The sequence below is a fragment of the Bos grunniens genome, chromosome 1, assembly GCF_055505025.1.
Source record: "Bos grunniens cultivar Pamir isolate PY7600 chromosome 1, Bosgru_T2T1.0, whole genome shotgun sequence".
Taxonomy (NCBI): Eukaryota; Metazoa; Chordata; class Mammalia; order Artiodactyla; family Bovidae; genus Bos; species Bos grunniens.
Genome location: NC_141165.1, coordinates 52,959,327 through 52,977,130, shown reverse-complemented (window position 1 = coordinate 52,977,130; position 17,804 = coordinate 52,959,327). Strand labels below are relative to the sequence as shown.

The following is a 17,804-nucleotide window of genomic DNA, read 5'->3' as shown; positions in this document are numbered from 1 at the left end:
CCTACCAACAAATTCTAGTCCCTACCATAAAAAAGATACTCTACATCCAAGACAAAGAAGAAGCCATGGCCAAACAATAGGAAGGACACAACTGTGATAAAAATCCCATAACTTCCAGGTGGGTGACTCCCAAACTGGAGAGCAATTGTACCACAGAATTTCTCTCCCAGGAGAGAGAGTTCTGAGCCCTATGTCAGGCTCCCCAGCCTTGGGGCCAGGCGATGGGAGAAGGAGGCCCCCAAAGAGTGTGGCTTTGAAGGCCAATGAGGTTTGACCACAGGAATTCCACAGATTGGGAGAAATGGAATGCAACTCTTGGAGGGTGCACACAGGGTGTCCTGCACACCAGGACCCAGGGAAAAAAAGCTGTGACCTCATAAGAGAATGGGCCAGACTTACCAGCTAGTGTTGGAAGGTGTCCTGCTAATTTTGGAAGGTGGCTCTGGCTCAATGATGGTGGCAGATCCAGCCAGGTCTCATTGGCATGTGCCCTCTAAGAGGGATCACCTCAGACCAGTAAGGGGCCATCATCAATTAATCTATAAACAATAAATGCTGGAGAGGTTGTGGAGAAAAGGGAACCTTCCTACATTGTTAGTAGGAATGTAAACTGGTATAGCTACTATAGAGAACAGTATAGGGGTTCCTTAAGAAACTAAAAAATAGATCTACCTTGTGATCCAGCAATCGAACTCCTGGGCATATATCCAGAAAAAAAAAAAAAAAACATAATTTGAAAATATATATTCACCCCAATGTTCATTGCAGCACTATTTACAATAACCAGGATATGGAAGTAGCATATATGTCCATTAACAGAGGAATGGACAAAGAAGATGTGGTACATATACACAGTGAAATATTAGCCATAAAGAATAACAAAATAATACCATTTGCAGCACCATGGATGGACCTGGAGATTACTCTATTAAGTGAAGTAAGTCAGAAAGAGATATAAAATATGATATCACTTATATGTGGGCTCTAAAAAAGGGGTGCAAAACAGAAATAGTTACAGATATAAAAAGTTAAGCAGAAAGTATTACTTGCTCAGTTGTGTTCAGTTCTTTGAGACCCCATGGTTCGTATCCCTGTCCATGTAATTCTCCAGGCAAGAATACTGGAGTGGGTAGCCATTCCTTTCTCCAGGGCATCTTCCCACCCAGAGATCAAACCTAGGCATGCTGCATTGCAGACAGATTCTTTATTGTCTGTGCCACCAGGGAAGCCCTAACTGAAGCAGGGGAGGGATAAATTGGAAAATTGAGATTGACATATACACACTACTATATGTAAAATAGATAACTAATAAGGATCTACCATATAGCACAGGGAGTGTTACTGAATACTCCATAATGGCCTATATAAAAAAAGAATCTAAAATGGAGTAGATAATTGTGCATGTATGTGTGTGTGTGTGTGTGTGTGTGTATGCATGCATATAAACTGATCCACTTTGCTATACACTTGAAATCAACAAAATTTTGTAAATTGGTTATTCTCCAATAAAAATTAAAAAATGAAGTTATAATACTAACACCATGCAGAAAAATTAACTCAAATTGGATTAAAGACCAAAATGTAAAACTGGATATTATAAAATTTAGAGGAAAATATAGGCAGAACATTCTTTGACATAAATTGTAGCAATATCTTTTTTGATCTGTCTCCTAAAGTAATAGAAGTAAAAGCAAACATAAATGGAATCTAATTAAATTCAAAAGCTTTTGTACAGATAATGAAATTCAAAATCATAAACAAAATAAAAAGCAACCCACAAAATGGGAGAAAATATTTGCAAATAATGTGACCAATAAGGGATTAGTCTCCAACAACACAAACAGCCCATGCAACTCAATATCAAAAAACAAAAAATTAAAAATGGTTAAGAGATCTAAATAGAAATTTCTCCTAAGAAGAAATCTAAATAGACATTTCTATTTAGAAATAGACATTTCACATCAGTTGGAAGCCATCATCAAAAAATGTACAAACAGTAAATGCTGGAGAAGGTATGAAGAAAAGGAAACCCTTCTATTCTGTTGGTGGTAATGTAAATTGGTACATCCACTATGAAGAACAGCATGGAGACTATGTAGGTTCCTTAAGAAACTAAAAATAGAGCTATCATATGATCCAGCAATCTCACTCCTGGACATATATCTGGAAGTGAATGTGGTTTGAAAGGATACATATACTCCAGTGTTCACTGCAGCACTCTGTACAATAGTCAAGTCAAGGAAGCACCCTAAATGTCCATTGACAGTTAAATGGATAAATAAGATCTGCTATTTGTATACAATGGAATATTACTCAGCCATTAAAAAGAATAAAATAATGCCATTTGCACCAACATGAATGGACCTGGAGATTATTACACTAAGTGAAGTAACTCAGATAGAAAAAGACACATTATTTGATATCATTTATACAAGGCATCTAAATTTTAAAAAGAATAGAAACTTTCTTAGAAATAGAACCAGACTTAGATAATGAATTTATGGTTACCAGGGTAAAGGCTGAGGCAAGAGACAGATTAGGAGTTTGGGACTGACATGTACATACTGCTATATTTAAAACAGATAACCAAAAAGGACCTACTGTATAGCACAAGGAAGTCTCCTCAATATTCTAATAACATGAAAGGAAAAAGAATTTGAACAAGAATAGATACATGAATGTGTATGACTGAATATACACATTCAGTGATTCAGTGAATAACTGAATCACTCTGCTGTATGCCTGAAACTAATACAACATTGTTAATCAACTAGATTCCAGTATAAAATTAAAAAAAATTTTTTTAACTTACCTTGATTAAATTTAAAGAAAGGGAAAGGAGAATGGCCTAGATATAGGCATGAAAAACAAGGAGGGCATCTGTTCCATTTTTAGGAATTAATTGCTTTAGGGGAGTCAGAAAGAAGAGTTATACCTTAAGGGAGTTGTAAGAGAAGTAACATTATCAGAAGTGAGCAAGAAGTCAGATGGCAGAAATAGGTAGATAAAATCATAGAAGAGTGGAATATGTCTCTCTTTTTTAAACCTATGATTGACTGTGTTCCATAGGGCACAATGAAAGAGTTTCAGGCATATGTTTTAATTTGATTTTGCTTATGAATTTTATCAGATATTCCAGTTGATTGCTATAAATTTCCCTGTTATTTTATAAAGCTGTTTATATATTAACCACTTATATGTGTTGAAAATATGTTTCTAGTTTTTCCTTGAACATTTATGATATTGCTAAATTCCATGAAGCATGGTTTATTTATAATTTTTAATGGTTATCAAACATGTTTATTTCACAAATATTCTCATTTATAGCCCATGTCGATTGCACACGATTATCTTACTTCAGGTTTGTGAAAATAGATATATACAAAATAGTCATTTATAATTTTGGAAATCTGATATATAAGAGAAAGAGGAATCAAAGATTAAAACTGACTTTTCCCACATACTTAAGTAAATGTTTTAAAGTAATTTTTAAATAACTTATCTATTCTTTAGACTGTGATGTGTACTCATAGTAACAACCTTTTCAAAATATTTATTCTGTTTAATCAATCTGCATATCCACATATCGGTTCTACATTGTTCATGTACTATTGAATGTTAAAATTTATGGACATATAAAATAATTGCATGTATTACATTAATAGCCATTATACTGCTTTGAGCCTTTTTAAGGTTCATATTTTTTCCTGTAAAACTATACACGTTTCTATACAGAATGGATATCTGAAAAGGCAAACATCAAAGCACTAACAGTGATTATCTCTGGATGTTAGAATAAGATTTGTGTTTTATTTTTGCTATTTTTTTTTCATTTTCATGCAATATTATGAGAAAATATATTTATCCTTTAAAATACCACAAACACAGGTATATACTAACAACCATTTAAAGAGACTTTGAAAAGAAAGAAAATAACCATTCTCCAGCTTCTCTGTGCCTCAGACAATCATGCTTGTTTCAGTTTATGAAACAACATGTTTCATTTTGGACAATTTCATTTTGACATTTTCAGTGCATCTTGTCTCCCATAAATATACTTTGTGTAGCTAAATCCTATTCATTTTTCAGATCTCGGCTTAAATGTTTATAACTGTTATTTTATAGAAGTTTTCTGTCCCTAACCCCACTCCAGTTTTGCATAGTGTGTACTTTTCCTTGTTACTCCTGTGTAAAATGGTCATCAGTTAGCCATTGTCTTCCTTTTTGATTGTCAATTCCACTTGGCAAGGGAGTGTATTTGTCTAGATGCTTGGATACTTAATACAGAGGCACATCTGAGACAAGCAATATATGGTACTTTGAATAAATGAATGAAAAAATGGCTAGCAAAGGTCACAGTTTTACCTTTTCTCTGTCTCACTAGGGATATAAGCTTGACTGAGTAACTTAGCTTCTCTTGAATTTTCTCACCTAAAAAAAAATATTGCAAGAAGCCATCTGTTTGATTTATTTAAAGTAAATACAAAGGCATGTATGTAAGACATTTATTCTCTGCATATAAAATGAACATCTAATTGATGATTATGCTATCATTACTTTAAGAAGTTTTCAGGAATACATTCTGATTAAAAAAAAAAAAATACCACTGCAATGGAAACTACAATAGAGAATCTCTGAAATAATGGCCACCCATTAAGGTTGGAGGATGGTGTATATCAGTGTTTTTAAAAATCACATTAAATCCTGAAGAAATCAATGGAAGTGGCCAAGATGGCAGAGTTTGAAAACCTTGAAATTACCTTCCTCCATGGGCACACCAAAGTTACAGGTGAATTTCATAAAATTTTAAAGAAGAGTTAACAACTATACTTTTCAAACTAAAGAGTGCTTTCAACTCATTCTATGAGGCCAGCATCACCTAATATGAAAACAGACATACAACCACAAAAAAAGAAAATTACAGGCCAATATCACTGATGAACATAGATGCAGAAATCCTCAACAAAATGTTAGCAAATCAAATTCAATAATGCATTAAAATGATTATATATTATGATCAAGTGGGACTTACACCAAGGATGCAAAGATGTTTCATATCTGCAAATCAATGTAAAACACCCCATTAAAAAGTTGAAAAGAAAAAATGATATGATTCTCTCAATAGATGCAGAAAAATATTTTGACACATTTTAACATTCACTTATGATAAGAACTCTCAACATGGTAGATATCAGGGATCTTACCTCAACATAATAAAGGCCATATATGACAAATGTATATCCAGCATCATAACTCAACCATGAAAAGTTGAAAGCATTGCCTCTAAGGTCAAAAACAAGCCAAGGATGTTCTCTTGCCACTTTTATTAAATATAGTATTGGAAGTCCTAGCCAGAGCAATGAGAAAAGAAAGAGAAATAAAAGAAATCCAAATTAGAAAATAAATAAAACAGTCTCTGTTTGTAGGTGATATTATACTATTGAAAATTATTAGGATAAATGATTTAGTAAGATAAAAAATTAATAAACATAAATATATTACATTTCTATATACTAATATTAAACTAACAAAAGATAAATTTTTTAATTGTACTTAATATATCATTAATAGAATGAAATATCTTAAAAAACGATTTAAATATATAAATTTAAACAAGGAGCTACAGCTCTATTCTCTGAAAAATGTGAGATACTGTTGAAAGAAATTGAGAATGACAGAAATAGTGGAAAATATGTGCACATAGATTGAAATAATTAATAATGTTAAAGATGACCATAGTAATTTGCAGACTCAATGTATCCATTTCAAAGTGCCAATGGTATCTTTCATAGAATTGTAAAAAATGATTCTAAAGTTTGTAAAGAATCACAAAGCCCTCAAGCAGCCAAAACAATATCGAAAAAGAACAAAAGTGGAGGTATTATCGCTCTGATATCAAACTATATATACTACATTCTATGATAATCAAAAAATTATGGTACTGTCACAAAAACAGAAACATAGATCAATGGAACAGAATAGAAAGCCCAGAAATAAGTCTGTGCATACTCATCTCACATGCTAGTAGTGTAATGCTTAAAATTCTCCAAGCCAGGCTTCAGCAATACGTGAACCATGAACTTCCAGATGTTCAAGCTGGTTTAGAAATGGCAGAGGAACAAGAGATCAAATTGCCAACATCCATTGGATCATCAAAAAGGCAAGAGAGTTCCAGAAAAACATCTATTTCTGCTTTATTGACTATGCCAAAGCTTTTGACTGTGTGGATCACAATACACTGTGGAAAATTCTGAAAGAAATGGGAATACCAGACTACTTTACCTGCCTCTTGAGAAACCTGTATGCAGGTCAGGAAGCAACAGTTAGAACTGGACATGGAACAACAGACTGGTTCCAAATAGGAAAAGGACTACGTCAAGGCTGTATATTGTCACCCTGCTTATTTAACATATATGCAGAGTACATCATGAGAAACACTGGGCTGGAAGAAGCACAAACTGGAATCAAGACTGCTGGGAGAAATATCAATAACCTCAGATAGGCAGATTACAACACCCTTATGGCAAAAAGTGAAGAAGAACTAAAGAGCCTCTTGATGAAAGTGAAAGATGAGAGTGAAAATGTGGGCTGAAAGCTCAACATTCAGAAAACGAAGATCATGACATCAGATCCCATCACTTCATGGAAAATAGATGGAGAAAAATTGGAAACAGTGGCTGACTTTATTTTTGAGGGCTCCAAAATCACTGCAGATGGTGATTGCCACCATGAAATTAAAAGACACTTACTCCTTGGAAGGAATTTATGACCAACCTAGACAGCATATTAAAAAGCAGAGACATTACTTTGCCAACAAAGGTCCGTCTAGTCATAGCTATGGTTTTCCCAGGAGTCATGTATGGATGTGAGAGTTGGACTATAAAGAAAGCTGAGCACTGAAGAATTGATGCTTTTGAACTGTGGTGTTGGAGAAGACTCTTGAGAATCCCTTGGACTGCAAGGAGATCAAACCAGTCCATACTAAAGGAGATCAGTTCTGGGTGTTCATTGGTAGGACTGATGTTGAAGCTGAAACTCCAGTACTTTGGCCACCTCATGCAAAGAGCTGACTCATTGGAAAAGACCCTGATGCTGGGAAAGATTGAGGGCAAGAGGAGAAGGGGACGACAGAGGATGAAATGGTTAGATGGCATCCCCGACTCAGTGGACATGGGTTTGGGTGAACCCCGGGAATTGGTGATGGCCAGGGGGGTCTGGTGTGCTGCATGGGCTCGCAAAGAGTCGGACATGATGGAGTGACTGAACTGAACTGATAAAGAAGGCTGAGTGCTGAAAAATTGATGCTTTTGATTTTTGGTGTTGGAGAAGTCTCTTGAGAGTCCCATGGACTGCAAGGAGATCAAACCAGTCAATCTTAAAGGAAATCAGCCCTGAATATTCACTGGAAGGACTGATGCTGAAGCTTTGATTAATATTTCAGCCACCTGATGTGAAGAGCCAATTTATTGGAAAATACCCTGATACTGGGAAACATTGAGGGCAGGAGGATAAGGGGGTGACAGAGGACGAGGTGGTTGGATGGCATCACTGATCAATGGGCATGAGTTTGAGCAAACTCTGGGAGGCAGTGAGGGACAGGGAAGTCTGGCATGCTGCAGTCCATGGGGTTGCAAAGAGTTGGACATGACTTAGCAACTTAATAACAAGTAGTCACAGAATACCTTATAATTTCAATTATGTAGAACCTAAAAAACAAAGCATAAAAACAAACATAGCAAAACAAATAAGACTCAGTGGTACAGAAAACAAGACTGATTGCTGCCAGAGGAGAAAGGGGTGGTGAGGTAAAGGAAACAGGTGAGGGAGATTAACAGGTATAAACTTCCAGTATCAAATAAGTCAGGGGTTTTAATGCATAGCATAGGGAAATATTGAATAATATTGTAATAACTCTTCATGGTGACAGACGGTATTTAGACCTTTTGTGGTTAAGATTTTGTAATGTATAAAAGTATCAAATCACTGTCATATAACTGAAATTTATATAATATTGTAAATCAAATATACTTCAACAGAAACAAACAAAAGCAAATGAATTAAAGCTTAAACATAAGGCCTGAAACCATAAAAGGACTTGCTGGATAGCATAGGGAACTCTGATCAATATTCTGTAGTGACCCAAATGGGAAAGGAACTTGAAAAAGAATAGATAAGTGTATAACAGAATCACTTTGCTATATACCTGAGACTAACACATTATAAATTAACTATTCTCCAATATAAAATAAAACTTAAACATAGATGGTAAGCTTCTTGACATGAGTCTTGGTAACACGTTTTTGGATTTGCCTCTTCAGACAAGGGAAACAAAAGTTAAAATAAACTGATGGGAGTAGATAAAACTAAGAAACTTTTGCACAGGGAACACAACTATCTAAAACAAAACAAAACAAAAAAACACCCAAAAGGTAACCTATTGAATGGGAGGAAATATTTGAACACAACACACCTGATATCCACAATATACAAAGAACTCATACAACTCTTCACCAAAAAAAAAAAAGTGGGCAGAGGATGTGAATATATATCTTTCCAAAATAGACATAAGAATGGCCAACAGACAGAAAAGATGCTTAGCATTACTAATCATCAGGGAATTAAAACCACAGTGAGATGCCACTTCATACCTTTCAGAATGGCTATCATCAAAAAGACAAGTAACAGGTGTTGGTGAGGATGTAGAGAAAAGGGAACCTTTATGCACTGTGGGATTATAGATTGGTGCATCCAGTATGGAAAACTGTCGGAGAAGGCAATGGCAACCCACTCCAGTACTCTTGCCTGGAGAATCCCATGGACAGAAGAGCCTGGTAGGCTGCAGTCCATAGGTCGCTAAGAGTCACATATGACTGAGTGACTTCACTTTTACTTTTCACTTTCATGTATTGGAAAAGGAAATGGCAACCCACTCCAGTGTTCTTGCCTGGACAATCCCAGGGACAGGGGAGCCTGGTGGGCTGCCGTCTATGGGGTCGCACAGAGTCGGACAGGACTGAAGCGACTTAGCATAGCATGGAAAACTGCATGGTGGTTCCTCACAGAATGAAAACTGCCATATGATACAGCAGTTTCACATCTGAGGATTTACCTGAAAGAAACTAAAAACACTAATGTGAAAAGATACATGCACCCCTGTGTTAATTGGAGCATTATTGACAGTTGCCAGGATATGAAAGTAACTTGTGTCCATTGATAGATGAATTAATAAAGAAGATGTGTGTGTGCATACACACATACATACAATGCAATATTGTATATATTCAACCATAAAATTTTTAAAGTGTGCCTTCTGTGACAATGTGGATAGATCTATATGTCTTATATTAGTTAAATAAGTCAGAGAAAAACAAATAGTGTATGATCTTACTTACATGTGGAAAATTAAAAGCAAAGGAAACAAAAGAAAATAAAAAGAAATTCAGATATGGAGAACACACAGATAACTGCCAAAGAGGAGAAGAGTAGGGATGGTGAAATAGTAAAGGGAATTTAGAAGTACAAATCACCAGTTATAAAATAAATAAACCAGAGTGATGTAACATGACATAAATAATATGGTCAATAATACTCTAATAACTTTGTATGGGGAGAGATGATTACCAGGTTTATTGTGGCGATCATTTCTTAGTGTATGGAAATGTCAAATCACTATGCACTACACGTAAAGCTAACATGATATTGTATGTCAACTATATTTCTACTTAAAAAATATGAATTAATGTGTCAGCATAATGATTTGACTTTCTGCAACAGTGTTTAACCACCTAAAAGTGAAATAAGTGTATTTTTAATGGGGGTTGACAAATGGTGGAAAGTTAGTATACCACAAACTACTGCAGCTGACGGTCGGGGTGGGGTGTCTTTGGTAGAATTCAAGTACAGTTTATGCTGGAGAGAAAAGTAACAGGATCAGACAAAGATTCAGTTCAGTCACTCAGTCCTATCTGACTCTTTGTGATGACATGGACCACAGCATGCCAGACATCCCTGTCCATCACCAACTCCCGTGGCTTATTCAAACTCATGCCCATCAAGTCGGTGATGCCATTCAATGATCTCATCCTCTGTCGTCCCCTTCTCCTCCTGCCTTCAGTCTTTCCCAGCATCAGAGTCTTTTCCAATGAGTCGGTTCTTCGCATCAGGTGGCCGATGTATTGGAGTTTCAGCTTCAGCATCAGTCCTTCCAGTGAATATTCAGGACTGATTTCCTTTTGGATGAACTGGTTGGATCTCCTTGCAGTCCAAGGGACTCTCAAGAGTCTTCTCCAACACCACAGTTCAAAAGCATCAATTCTATGCTTGCTCCTTGGAAGAAAAGCTATGACCAACCTAGACAGCATATTAAAAAGCAACGACATTACTTTGCCAACAAAAGTCTGTCTAGTCAAAGCTATGTTTTTTCCAGTAGTCATGTATGGATGTGAGAGTTGGACTATAAAGACAAAGATTGAAGACATACAAAAACAGAAAGAGGCTGAAGCAGTGTCAGAGAATATGAAGACTTCTAATTGCATCCATAGATAATTATAAACCACATTATTGCATAGGTTTTCATTAAGATTTTATCTGAGGGGAAAAAAAAAGAATAGCCAGATAGAAGGCAAAAAAAGAAAAATGTTATTGTTAATTGGGTTTATGTTGTTTCCAAATTCAGACTTTGAAAGGTGATTTTTATCACATAAATTTCATGAGTCTATTTATCAGTTAACCAATGACTTCTTGTCACTCTGCCTCCCTTCCACCCCAGTCACTCATTTTAATAAACTGAAGGAAAGTAGCAAATTATAAGCTAAATTATGCCATGATGCAGGTTCTGTTTAAAATAAACAACAAAAACAGCAAACAGGGTGATTTGGTATTTTTATAATTTTCCATTACAAGTTCTCATTACATTTTAGACATACTTTGCCGATTCACATTTTTTTATACAAATTACATTTTAACTTGTAAACAGGTCTTGGAAATAAGAGAGTCATTTTTACAATCACTTTTGTAAAGTGATAGGTTGATTAAAGTTTTCTTTAATATAAAAGGTTCTCAGATTTAAGGGTTTCTCTGGTGGTTCAGACAGATTGTGTCTATAATGCGGAGACCCAGATTTGATCCCTGGGTTGGGAAGATACTATGTAGAAGGAAATGGCAACCCACTCCAGTATTCTTGCCTGGAAACTTTCATGGACAGAGGAGCATGGCAAGCTCAGTCCCGGTCCATAGGGTCACAAAGAGTCAGACACAACTGAGTGACTAACACTTAAACTTCTCAAATTTTAAGCTTGAGCAGTTGAGATATATCCACTAAGCATTTTTATTTCTGTGTGATAGCTATAATTACTTTAGTTACTTCAATTATCATAGGAATTATGAACATGATTTATAACTTTTTGTGAGATTATTCGATAATATGTATATTCAAGTAACTCCTATTACTTTGAACATACAGATTTATGATATGATAAAATTATTTGGGTTATCATTAAATGTAGTTAGTTGAAGTTAGCAATTTAAAAATTTGCTCTAATGTAAAAGAAGCAAATGTTAAGATATTTACAAGCTATTTTTCCAAAATTAAGAGTTCCTCTCAGTACTTGCCTTGGTAAAGATAACCATGTAAAATCTAAACAGATCTAATTGCTTAGCTTTTGACAAAAACAGTAATGGTATACTGGCAGACTTAACTGAATTATAAGTATTAAAAAATGGAAAAAAAAAAAAAAAACCCACTGCAGTATTGACAGCCCTCAGTTTTTGCATGTTTTCTCAAAATGAAAGTCTTTTAAATGTTAGAAAAAGGTATTTGAAAGTTATCCTTCAGTGGAACACGATTATGTTAAAATATATATGTGTGTGTGTATGTATGTACAATCATGGGGTTGTAAAAGGTTAGCATAGAAATGACCTAAGAGATTATATAATCCACTTCTGTGCTTTAACAGAGAATAAATAGATAACAAAAACAAAAATGGAATGACTTTCAAATATCAGATTTCTGTCTTACTGTATTATTTTTCAATTTCTGTAACTCTCTTTTCTTTTCATCCCTCCACACTCCTACCTTTTAGTCCAGTCCTATGTTCTTTATTTCTTCAAATAGTGGAGAACACCTTTTTTTCATTGAGTACTATCAGGGAAAACAAAGATGAATAAGACACAGTAAATATTTCTACATGTCTGTAAAATATTTGGCAGTGTTTTTCAAGATTATAGATGCAAATCAGCAGTTTCTGACTCATCAGTATATCACTTGTAAGAATACCAATATATTCTACCGATCTAATCACTGCAATGTCTACACAATAATAATTAAAGTTTGTTGTTGTTTGAGTAAAGACTAGTGTGGCAGACTAAAAAGACCACAGATTCTTAAACAGTCCTCCTATAGAGAAGTAAGAAATTTATTCCTTTCTCCTTGAATCTGTCATGACCTGCGACCTGTCCAGTAGAAACTGGTGCAAATAACATTGTGTTAGTTTGGAAGTATACCTATCAAAAAGGACTGGAAGCATCCACTTTGGTATCATGAAGCTTTGAGCTGTTTTGTAAGAGGGTCAATTACCATACTTGAGGTACTATATGCAGAAGCCCCGAAACCACTCTGTAGAGGGACCCACTGAGCCCATTTCTCCAAGTATCTTCACCAAGAGACCAGACATGTCAGAACATCCATTTTGTATCGTCCAGCCCAGCCTGGCATCAGCTAAGTCTTACCAGATGACCTCAGTTTATACAATATGGATCAGAAAAATCACCTACCTGTATCCGGTGCATATTCATTATCCACAAAATGGTGAGATACAATAAAATCAGTGGCATTTTAAGCTGTTTTTAACTTTTAGGATAGTTTTTTATGTAGCAGTAGATAACTGGAGAAATTGGAAACAAGATGTCTACAATGAAATAAGCAATTATACACAGAATGAGTCTGTTCTTATTTCTCAGTATGGTATGATCTGTGAGATAAATGCAAACAATGAGCTACAAAATATTAATATATACCTGCTTAAGACATCATGCTATGTAGCCATATACTACACCTATAATGTTAAAGGGATACTGTACCTGAAATGGTGCGCTCTCCCCAAACTGGTATCAGTGCTTGACTTTGTGTGGAGAAAATAAGGAAATATATAACATAACATTAGACTGTTTGCTGTGCTGTATTACACATTAAGTAAAAGTCAACTGGAAGGAAAAGAGAAAGAGAACAAAGATGATAATACTATGGTTCTGATTTTGCTTAGTCTTATACTTCTTAGTCTTGGTGTCTAGGGTTCTATAAGAATTTTAGAACTTGTCTTTAGGGTCCTTTATAGACTATTAGAATGATCACACAGTATTAGTGACTTAGCAAAATATTTCATGAGCTGCTATTGGAATCTGAGGCTAAATTCCTTGCTGAGCAGATCTGGCCCTAAAAGAGATGTACAAATTCAGAACATCAGGTTTGCATTTCTAATCATCCTCCGTACCCCATACAGCATGTATAATGAAAGATGATTACACAGTAACTGGTAACACAGCTGGGAAGTGTTCTCTGAATAAGAGTTTTGTTCTCTTCTTATTTCAAAACAGCCTTTATTTGCATGACATCTTGCATAGAGCAGATGGTCTCAAAAGTTAAAATTTGACCATGAATACCACATTAGCTGTCATGTAACTAGGGAAGGACAATTATAAACAAGAACTTCTTTTTAAAATGTTTCATTTATTTTACTGTTATATGTGTATGTTTGTATTTGGTGAAGAAAGTATTTAGCAAATATGGTTTATTCTGTTTTATAACTCAATATTGCCTTATTTTATTTATGACCATTCAAATTCAAACAAGGATGCATCTCAAGAGTTATTAATATGCAATAGGGTACTGCAATCATATCACTAGCACAGAAAAAGAGGAGAAAAAGTTTTTCTTATTGTTTTCCAACCAGAGAGTCAATATAAGCAGATGTTCCATTTTTGACTTGCCAAGGAAATTAGCACTTTTTGAGGAGGTACATACAGAGTTGAAATATCTTCCAGTCATTGAAAAAATAATTCTCAGCATGGCAGTGAGCTGTGAAGAGGCAAACATCTTGAAATGGGATGACCACCTGATACATTTTTTTTTTTTTTTTTTGCATTAAGTCTACAGAATTTATGCCAGCCTTCTCTTTAGTAGTTTTCTGTTATGGTATTCATCCATTGACCTTATTTTCAGGGGTAGGGGGCAATTATTTCAAAGAAAAGAGAATATAGGAAGAAAACAGGATCACAGTAAAAAAAAAAATAAATAAGGAACAAGTGGAAAAGATTTAGAAAATGTCAAAATAATGCAAATAGAGAAAACTTTAGGAATAATCATATAGTAGATCTAACAATCCAAAAATACCCTTTTGCCTAGACGGTTAGGATATGATTACACAAGTTTTTCTGCTGCCATCTTTACTTTAACTTACTGTTCCTTCTATAGCTTGCTTTTTATCAGTACTGGGGAGTACTGTAATATAGGAGTAACAACTCTGAATTCAAAGCAAGACTCCTCCTGGCTGTCAAGCTTTACAACTTCCTATCTGAGTATCCTTTGACATGTTATTTCATCTCTTTATCTTGCAGCTTTGGATCTTTTAAAGTAGAAAAATAATAATATCTTCATTACAGAAAGCATGCAAGAATTAGAAGAGCTAATACTTGCAAAGAATATAGAACTATAAGTAAGCACTCACATGTTGTTAACCACTGTCTTCATTCATTAATGAGAGATAAACAAAGATATCCACTGCTGCCATTTCTGTATTTGCCTTGTCTAGTTGTATGCAGTTACTCAAATGACTCTTCATGAAGAAAAAAAAAATTGTTACCCTTCCAGGTAACACCTCCATATAATGCAATATCCTGTCAAATACTTACATGTAACCATGTATCTAGCTTTGGCTAACATTGCACTGGTTAATATTTAAAATGTGATGTTTTTATGAAAGAGCTGTACCATGACAATAGCTTATATTTTAAATTAGTTATGAAATACTATTCACTTACTTATTGATTGAATCAATATATTGATATTAAAAACCCACCACATTCCAGAAATTGTGCTGTCCTCTGTGGTTACAGACATACCTAAATGGCCCTAGCTTGATGGCTCTCATTATCTACCAGAGGAAACAGACCATAAAACTAAACAAACATATGATACACTGTGGTAAGTGTTCTTGTCTTATGATCTAAGTAATATAGGTGTAGAGAAGAAGAAACATTTAAATCCACAGTAGAAGAGAGGGGAGTAGAACAGTGTGGTTAACACATTACAGACCCAAGGACTTTCAAGACTTAAGTGGAAAACCACATGTGAATAAGATATAAGGTACATGCTGTGATAGGGAATTGGAGAAGGCAATGGCACCCCACTGCAGTACTCTTGCCTGGAAAATCCCATGGATGGAGGAGCCTGGTAGGCTGCAGTCCATGGGGTCGCTAGGAGTCGGACATGACTGAGCAACTTCACTTTCACTTTTCACTTTCATGCACTGGAGAAGGAAATGGCAAGCTACTCCAGTGTTCTTGCCTGGAGAATCCCAGGGACGGGGAGCCCGGTGGGCTGCCGTTTATGGGGTCTCACAGAGTTGGACACGAAGTGACTTAGCATAGCATAGAATGGTAGGGAATGCGAGTAGCAGAGAGTCTGATAGCAAAGTGTCTAAGATCTATGATAAAGAGTTTCACTGTTATTTTTAAGTAAAGGAGAAGTTCAAAATATTGACAAAGAAATTAATAGAATCTGTGGTTAAAATGTGGTTAAAATTCTTTGAATTTATGTGTTTCTTGATGATTATGTTATTGATAATGCTGCAAATTAAAATAATACCTGTGTTCTAGTTATTTTGACAGAACCACTTGTTAACTTGTGTTCTACAGGTTAAAATCTGTTTTAAAAGGCATTAAACATTTACTGCAATGTGGAATGCATACATGCACATATAATGAATGATACAGCCTCTTTATGTCTTGGGAATTTTCTGAACTATGGATGCCCTAAGACGTTAGCAGGGAAGAAGAGTGAAGTTTGAGAATTCATCTTTCTTCTGGAAATAATAGTGCCACAACTATAATACCACATTACCTCTTAAACTGGAATCATACCTGTTCAGCTTGATATTCATTTTTAAAACAACAGAGTAAAAATATAACTGTTTTCATGAAAAAGATATACTGAAATATAGCAAAGACAAAATCATATTCTACTCCAAAATTTTATTTCAAAGTCATAAATCATGTAGCATAATTCAGTTCTGTATCTTTTACCTTGTGTATTGTCAAAATCCAAGCTAAGTCTGCCTCTGAGATGGAGTCATGCTCCATGAGTTTCCCTAGTGTTTATACTTCCTTTTGCGTCATGCAGTGAAGCTGTGTAAGAGGTATGTTGGCATTCCCTATGCTATTTTTGAAAGCATTTATATAAGTTTACAGTTAGTTCAAAGGAAAAAGTTTAAGCATCAACAAAAAAAAAGTAAACATTTATTCAAGCATTATTTCTGTCTATGTTTAAACCCAAAATAGACAGTCATTTTCTGAAAAGTCCTAGTATTTTTCAAACAATACTCAGGAATAAGATAACTAAAAATAATGAGAGCAATGACATTAACAATAAATTAAACAATTACTACTTATTTACATATTTATTTTGTCTTTTAATACTGTCTACTTTGTAAAGCTACTGTTACTACATTTATTGAATTCAACGATACTAATTATTTGTCTGGCCAAAATGTTCATTTGGGCTTTTCCATTATAGGAAAACCCAAATGAAGGTTTTGGCCAAACCAATGTATGAAAATTAGGTTATAAATGAGTCCCAAAATACCTTAATATAGAATAAAAGCCAAGTAAAACAATCTCTTAGATGTTAAATATTTACACCTATACCACATATAAGATGTTATAAACTATATATAAGGAATTCATTAAATGCATAAAATTTCCCATGGGAAATACAGATTTAACATTAAAATGCTTGATAATAAAATACAAATACAATGCAATATGATTTGATAATAGTGAAATATTTTAAATGTGACATTAATTTCAGCATTCAGAAATATAGATCAAAATAAAACCTTAAAATCTCACTATAGATATCAAAATATGCTATTCTAAAAATTATCTCACTAATAATATAGAACAAAAAGATCACAGAACTCGGTGTCGCCCATCCGATATAATTGCTCATGTGAAATAATCAGCTAGAAAGCAACCTCTAATAATTGACATAAATTTTATCATTTTCTTTAGCTAATCATCTGGTTCATCATAAAATGACATAAGTTGTTGAAGAGACCTTTTGACATTGTTCAGTCCCCATTTATTTATATTTGACATTACCATAGACTCTGAATGCAGAGTTCCAACAAATAGCAAGGAGAGATAAGAAAGCCTTCCTCAACAATCAATACAAGGAAGTAGAGGGAAAAAATAGAAAGGGAAAGACTAAAGATCTCTTCAAGAAAATTAGAGATACCAAGGGAACACTTCATGCAGATGGGCACAATAAAGGACAGAAATGGTATGGAACTAACAGAAGCAGAAGATATTAAGAAGTGTCAAGAATACACAGAAGAACTGTACAAAAAAGATCTTCATGACCCAGATAATCACGATGGTATGATCACTCACCTAGAGCCATTCTGGAATGTGAAGTCAAGTGGGGCTTAGGAAGCATCACTATGAACAAAGCTAGTGGAGGTGAAGGAATTCCAGTTGAGCTATTTCAAATCCTAAAAGATGATGCTGTGAAAATGTTGCACTCAATATGC

General features: G+C 34.7%; 1 long non-coding RNA gene across 1 annotated transcript; it reads right to left on the bottom strand.

Annotated features, from left to right (window-relative positions):
• Nucleotides 1-5,174: 5,174 nt before the first annotated feature.
• Nucleotides 5,175-13,154, bottom strand: LOC147379453 (uncharacterized). Its single transcript, XR_015133166.1, has 3 exons — nucleotides 13,078-13,154; nucleotides 12,074-12,139; nucleotides 5,175-5,347 (listed from the first exon to the last, which is right to left on the bottom strand). It is a non-coding gene; the product is annotated as an uncharacterized LOC147379453 (long non-coding RNA).
• Nucleotides 13,155-17,804: the final 4,650 nt, after the last annotated feature.